A 7,750-nucleotide genomic window follows, 5' to 3' on the forward strand; every position below is an offset into this window, starting at 1 on the left:
AGCATTTTTTACTTCTCCTCTCTCACCACTGTCCACAGATACTTGTCTCTGTGGAAACTTTGGCCTGTAGCATTTTTTTGTGAATTTTGCTTTAATTATACTGCTTCCCATGAAAAAAAAAAAACATAGATCCATTGGTAATTAATGATTATAGACCATTTTCTATTCTTTCTTTTCTCAGTAAAATATTTGAAAAATGTTTACAAACAACTGAATAGATATCTTTAAAGTCACAGTGTTTATTATAAGTACCAATCATAGCTCAGAATCAATCAAAGCACAAGAGAAAGCTCTTACTGAAATTATCAAATGCCTGACGATCCACAATGATTCACTGAGCATCAGTTTTAGTTGTTCTTGATCTCACTGCTGCTCTCACCCCTGTTCCACAGCATTTAATTCAGAATTCAGAATTCTAGTTCCTTCCTTTGGAATTGGTCGTCACAATACACTTTGGTTGAGCTTAAGTCGCCCGCCGTGGCTGTGGATGCTGATGTACTATCGTGGTGTTCTGGGATGTTTAAAAGAAGGTGCGTCTAAAGTAAAAATGTCTGCTGTGATAAAGGAGGTCTGACAAGTTCAGCTGCTCTTTATTTTCTGTATTTTTCACATCAATAAGATTCTTTTTTCTTGACTTTTAAATTCCTTTAAAAATAAATTGTCTTGTAAAAGCACCAGCTTTATATATATATATATATGTAGTTGTTAATTTAATTCTTTTTACCTCTTTAAGGTTGCATGCATTTGTACATTTTTATTGCATACATATGTATACAACACATTTTAACTCATTTTACTCTGACGTCTCTGTAATCGGTCTGAGCAAAAGACTAACCAGCATGTTGATGACAAATAAGTTAAAAATAACTTGAATCAGCAGACTGGAAACGTTTCATGACGTAAACATAGTGTATGTATAGCAGAGATGAAGTTTTCAGTCTTTACAGATGCGGAAGTGCCTTAAATCTGCATTCTTGCTAATGGCCAGGAGTACAATCTATAGCAGATGCCCAAATAGTTCCCTTGAACTTGGTGAACAGTAAACAGTTTCCTGATGAGTTTATAGTCACTACTTTTAAACCTTACATGATGGTCATTCAGTTTGGAGTAAAAAAGATGGATATGCTTTAGGTCGGACTTACCTTGTCTAATTGCTACTGTTATGTCTTTTCAATAAGAAAGGTTTTGTGGAAAATTGAAAGACATTTTAATTCTGCTTGAAACATATTTTATCTTGTACATGGGTAATCCCAATAACTTTGGGTGCAGACTCCAATAACTTTGTTCATCTTCGCCCTATATCAAATCTAATGCATTTGTCTAATTGTTACTGTTATGATATTCTGGAAAATGGAAAAACATTTTAATTGTGCTTGAAACATATTTTATCTCGTACATGGGTAATCTGTTATCTTATTAATTTCACAGAGGTATTACTTTGCAGAGGAATTTTTGAGACTGAATTTATATCAGAACAACAGGTTACAATATAAATTTGTACCGCAACTAATGATTAAAATTACCTTAAAAACAAGTAGGCTGTATTACTTTTGCCAGCACAATTATTCAGTAATCACTAAGTAAGAGCTGATTCAAGTTCTGATTCACATGCTCATCAGAAAAATACCAGAAATGTAAAAGCTGTTATTACTAAAAATAATAAAATTAAAAAAACAATTTTCTTTGCACTCAAGTTTCTTAACTGGAGGTTTGTTAACTTGTCAAGAGGGCGGTGTGTTTGTCTGTGTGGTCTTGGACGCAACAAACTTTTATATAAATTACAGATATCTTAAGGATGTGTGACACAGCAAACACACTATGGTAAGAGGAGGGCTCCTTTAACAACTTGCCTTTTTATTTGTATATTTGATATGATAAAATCCTGCCCTTTAGTGTTTCGTTGTGTGGTATGTTGCTTTGCTTCCTGTCATTGTCTTCCCATCTCTAATTACTTGTGATTAAACTACTTTTATTGATAAAACTGTTAAACCACTATCAGTCACCTTCTAAACCATTAAATAAATGCTTGTGCCATTCTATTTTGTTTTAAAGAATGTATACATTTATTATATGTCAATGATATAATGTATATTTTGGGAAGGCTTTAACAAAATAACAAAAACTTAAGGCTTATCCATCCATGAAACAGATCATCTGTTCTCTGTAGGGAGCTTTTCACAATTTCTAAATACATATTCAGCTGATCTGGGCAGATGTGTGTGAGTATATTTTTAGTGTATTTTATTGCATCTCCTTCAGCATCCCATTTCATTTTAGTAATGTCAGCATCTGTTTTCAGCGCAATCCATATCAGCGTCTTAAAATCAAAGTGAAGAACTCTTTTCCATTATATGCTTACTCTAAGACAGCTGCCACCTCTCAAGTGTTTTCATCCCACTCACAGCCTTCTATCCTCTGTGGACACCTGAAGAGAGAGAGAGGAAGACCATGGACACTACAAATCATAATAACATTGTACATTGTGTGAAGTACTCTCAGCCCTTTTTAAGCATGAATAATGAAATATAACTGGAATAGTAGGCCTGTCACAGCAGCAACATGATGGGATGTTTGAGACTCCAGAGGATCCAGTGAAGAAATATTTCAGTGAGTGTATCACTGTGGAACAAATACGATTTATAATGTTAATTAATTAAACAAGACAAAGAATACCTACATGCAACATAAAAGAGTCAAGCATTGTCAGAATTACTTTCAGTATAATTCAGTAAGATTCACACTTTGCAGTAACAGTATCATTATAAGAGTCTACAGTAGGACTGAGTGACTGTGATTTTTATTTGATGTGCTTTGAGTGTTTCTCTCACGCTTAAAAAGTAGGAACAACCAATATATATCTGAAATAAAAGAATGTTAATATGTTCAATATTTTAGTTTTGTTTAATTTTGCATTACATAAGAAAATTTTGTCATGTTTTGATTCCCTATTATTCCAGAAAATGGGTATGAAAATGTAGTTAGTAAGATTCAGGCTACTGAAAACCTTTAAAATGAAACAAAAGTGAAAACGCTGCTTAAAGTCAGGTGAGAGTGCTGTTAGAGATAAAAGATTTAAGGGTTTTTTCTTACCTGCAAAAGAACTATGACAGGAGAAAAGCAGAAAAAACAGCTTCATCTTTTTTTAATGCTTAATGTCAAAATTATCATTCCTTTTGTTGAAGTATATAGCTCATGGGTCATATTATTCACAAGGTGACCTATGTCCTCGCCAGTAATAAAACCTGTCCTGACGTGCGTCACTTGCGCAGTAAAACATTTGCCTTGTAATTTTGCCCCCAAAACACTAGTTGGCGATGGAGTATCTCTCTTAAGGTCCATCCTGGAAATTATATACAAATAAGTAGTAACTCAAAACGCGTGTCAAACGCCTGTACTGTGGCCACGAGCCACTTTACGAGGGAGGTGACCATCATATTATGGCTTAGATTTGACGCAAAAGATGAAATTTAAAAATGTTTGAGTAAATAAATGCTAAAGCTTCTGTGTGTTTCTGTGGTTATCACACAGTCTGTTTATGATTTCTTTCACTAGAAATTCTGATCACCCCCCCCCTTGTCTGCTGGTCTCTAATACGCTCAACACACAATCAGCTACATCAACCTAGTTGGAGCAGGGTCAAAATATCTATTTTAGAGAGGATTAAACAGACAGAATAGGTTTTGTTTATAATGCTTATATTTTATTCTAATCCAATTTATTTCACTTTTTATCCTGTTACAATTTGCCAACTTTAATGCATTTTAGTTTTCCCCTTTTGTGATTCATACATTCAGGGTTCGGATTCTATCCCTCCAGAATGAGCTCCCAGCTGCTGATTTGTTAGAAATGACTCAAAATAAAATAGCTTCAATCTAAAACAGGGGTGTCAAACGTACGGCCCGCGGGCTGGATCAGGCCCGCAAACGGGTTTAATCCAGCCCGTGAGATGATTTTTTTAAAGAATAAAAATGAGCTGCAATTTTTCAATAAAGAAACTGCTGTTCCAATTGTGTCCATTGGATGGTGCGGTAGCAATTGTGAGCTACTTTGTTTTGCCCGCGGAATTTAAACCTGATGTGCTTTGGCACCTTCATTGCCCCAATATGTCTCTGTCAAAAAAGAGAAAAGTGGATGCAGAGTGCAGAGTGTTCCAAGAAAAATGGTCATCCTCCTATTTATTCACAGAAGTGAATGGGAAAGCTGTATGTTTGGTGTGTTCCCAGCATGTTGCAGTGCTGAAAGAATATAACCTCCGTCCACTATCTTCATGCCGACAAATATGACAACTTTCAAGGACAGCGGAGAAGAGAGAAGGTGATGAACTGTTGGCGGGTCTGAAGAAACCGCAGTCTGTGTTTACTCACAGCCGAGACATCAGTGACGCTGCAGTGAAAGCTAGCTACCTCATTGCTAACGAAATTGCACTAGCTTCAAAACCATTTAGTGAGGGTGAATTTGTAAAAACATGTATGATGAAGGCATCGGAGATTGTGTGCCCTGAAAAGCGCCAGGCCTTTGCAAATATCAGCCTGACAAGAAACACAGTTGCCGACAGGATTTCTGATCTTTCAGCAGATTTGGACAGACAGTTGAAGCAAAAAGTAAAGTCATTAATTGCGTTTTCAGTTGCAAATGATGAAGGCACGGACATTACAGATGTTGCACAACTGGCAATTTTCATCCGCGGAGTTGATGACACATTGACCGTCACCGAGGAGTTCGTGGAGTTGGTGCCGATGACAGATATAATGACCGCAGCTGATATTTTCACCGCTCTCATCAGCGCGCTGGACAGGGTCGCAGTGGACTGGTCCCGCGCTGTCAGCTGTTGTGTTGGGCTCTTGAATAAACTCCCGCTCAAGCGATAACGTGGAGCAACAATCACCTTTTATTTTAGCCTCTCTCGTGCTGTTCACATACCACACATTTCCTGTTTAGTGGGTAAGTACTGCCACCTAGTGGCGTATGCATGTTTATCAATATAGATTACACCACATCAGCCTGGCTACAGATGGTGCGCCCTCAATGATCGGGAAAAAAGCAGGCGTTGTAAAAAAGTTCAGACATAAAGTGCAATCTGCAAATGGAGGACATGATTTTTGGACTTATCACTGTATTTTGCACCAGGAGGCTTTGTGTTGCAAGTCACTGAAAATGGATAACGTCATGAAGGTGGTCATCCAAACTATTAATTTCATCCGATCCAGAAGCCTCAATCACCGTCAGTTTGACAGCCTTCTCAGAGAGAAAGACCACATCTATGGCCTGCCATACCACACTGAGGTAAGATGGTTGAGCCGAGGTGCTGTGCTGAGGCGTTTCTTTGATTTACAAGAAGACATTGAACAGTTTATGGAAGAAAAGGGCAAACCAGTGTTAGAATTTCATTCCGCAGAATGGATGCAGGACCTTGCATTTATGGTGGATGTTACAGAGCACCTGAATAACTTGGACAAACAGCTGCAAGGACACAACAAAGTTGTCACGCAGTATTATGACAGCATACGTTCTTTCAAGTTGAAGCTGTTATTGTGGGAGACGCAGCTCGCTGGTGGTGATGCAGCTCACTTCCCCTGTCTGAAAAATGTGTGCACGATCCAAAGTGTGGCAGATATGAAGCGGTTCACAGATAAAACAATGGGACTGTTACTAGAGTTTGAGCAACGATTTCAGATTTTTGGTGAACTGGAGAAAGACTTCAAAGTTTTTTGCTCACGGTTCACCGTGAATCCCTCTGATATGCCCGTCAGGATCCAACTTGAAATAATAGACTTGCAGTGTGACTCGGATTTGAAGGGCAAATTTGCCGCAGCTGGCTTGAACACATTTATCAGAATCTCTTGCCGGGTTACCCCAACTTGACAGCCCTTACTGCAAAACTGTTGTGCATGTTCGGAGCCACATATCTTTGTGAGCAAGTTTTCTCTGTAATGAGCATAAATAAAACAAAACTACGCTCAAGGCTCACGCACAAGCACTTGAATCACATCCTGAAGATAGCTGCCGCTCAGGATGTGAAGCCTGATATTGATGAGCTGGTGAAAGCTAAAAGATGCCAGGTATCAGGAGTCAAATAAACTATGCAACCCCACTGATAGTAGTTCTGTGATCTGTGATATACTTCTGTGAATCACTGAGGCACTGTGTGCTTGTGTGTTCTTTGTCCTCAGAATTTTCAAATAACTTGAGGTGTTTTGTAATTAATAGCTATGTTGTGCTTTTGGACACACTGTCCTCAGGCTCCAGCTTAATGTTTATGTGTTTTTATGTTGATGTGCTACTGTTTCTAATTGATTATAGTTGATTTATATATTTAACCTATTCTGTGGTTCTTGTACTTGTTTGGGGAACAGGATTTCATTATTTTCATCTACATTGCTGCCTGCGAAATGACACCCTGACATAGTTCTGTTATCTGTGAAACAGTTCTGTGAATCACTGAGGCACTGTGTGTTTGTGTGTTCTTTGTCCTCAGAATTTTCAAATAACTTGAGGTGTTTTATGATTAATAGCTATGTTGTGCCTGTACTATTTTGAACATACTGTCCACAGGCTCTAGCTTTATTTTTATGTTGATCGTATTAAAACAAAGAAAACAATCTGAAGTTGTTGTTTTTAAGTTACATATACAATGATTTTATCAGTCCGGCCCACTTGAGAATAGACTTTTCTCCATGTGGCCCCTGAACTAAAATGAGTTTGACACCCCTGATCTAAAACATGCAAAGCTATTATAACAATAATAACATAAGTACATTGATTCTTGCATTCGTCACAGTGACGTGAGCCAGTAAATATAGTGTGATCTTCATGTCAGAATGCTTATGTGTGTATAAGCAAACAATATTTAAATATGTAATAACACTGGATATTTAAAATGGATTTAGCACAAATATTTTTGTGATTTAAAAAAGGTCCAACAGAGACTAGACACCGAACCTGAGACACATTTGGCCCTTTAGCTGATCCATCCACTGTTTACTGAAGCCTCATCAATGTCTCAGTGGAAGGTTTGCTCTCAATTTATACAAGCAATGGATCACAAATCTGTCGCAACAGGTCTGATGGAGTGATGAATTTTTTTGCTAAAATGGTCATCAGTATGTACAGAAGTCATGAAAACGGTACAACATACATGGTGAGTTTGTTGTTAGAGTAGTTTGTGCACACAATATTGCTGCCAAAGGTGGTCAAAGAAAAAAGTTGTGTGACCTCCCAAATCAAATGCAGGGGGTTAGTTATTTTTACAGAAGAATAAAATAATAAACTCACAACATTTTATTTCCAAATCAGAGTCTGTTGCTTTCATTTTTCAGATGTTTTGGTGTCATTTAGAAAAAAACAGATGCTTTGTACACTGCCAGTGTCTCAGTAAAATCACACTCTTCAGGTTTAACAAACTGTCATTGATGCACAACTAATTTGAAACATTTACTTTTGCTTTGTCACAGACTTGTGATACCACTGCATCGATACAGGGATTACATACTGAAGCAGAATAAAATCACAAATGTATTAAACAGGTACACACAGGAGCAAGATACAAATATATCACTGTGCACTAATTTACAGTAAGTGAAGCAGCCTGTTGCCAGTGATATGCAAATTGTGATCATTACCTATGTTTTATTTACTGGTGTTTTTAACATATGTCTTTGAACTATGGAATAAACTGCAGTAGCTTGAGGAAAGTCACACAGACAGTGAAGTGAAGACCTCTTTGCAGGACAGTCAACTTTGTGAATTTAGT

This window comes from Oreochromis niloticus, linkage group LG22 (genome assembly GCF_001858045.2).
Source record: "Oreochromis niloticus isolate F11D_XX linkage group LG22, O_niloticus_UMD_NMBU, whole genome shotgun sequence".
NCBI lineage: Eukaryota > Metazoa > Chordata > Actinopteri > Cichliformes > Cichlidae > Oreochromis > Oreochromis niloticus.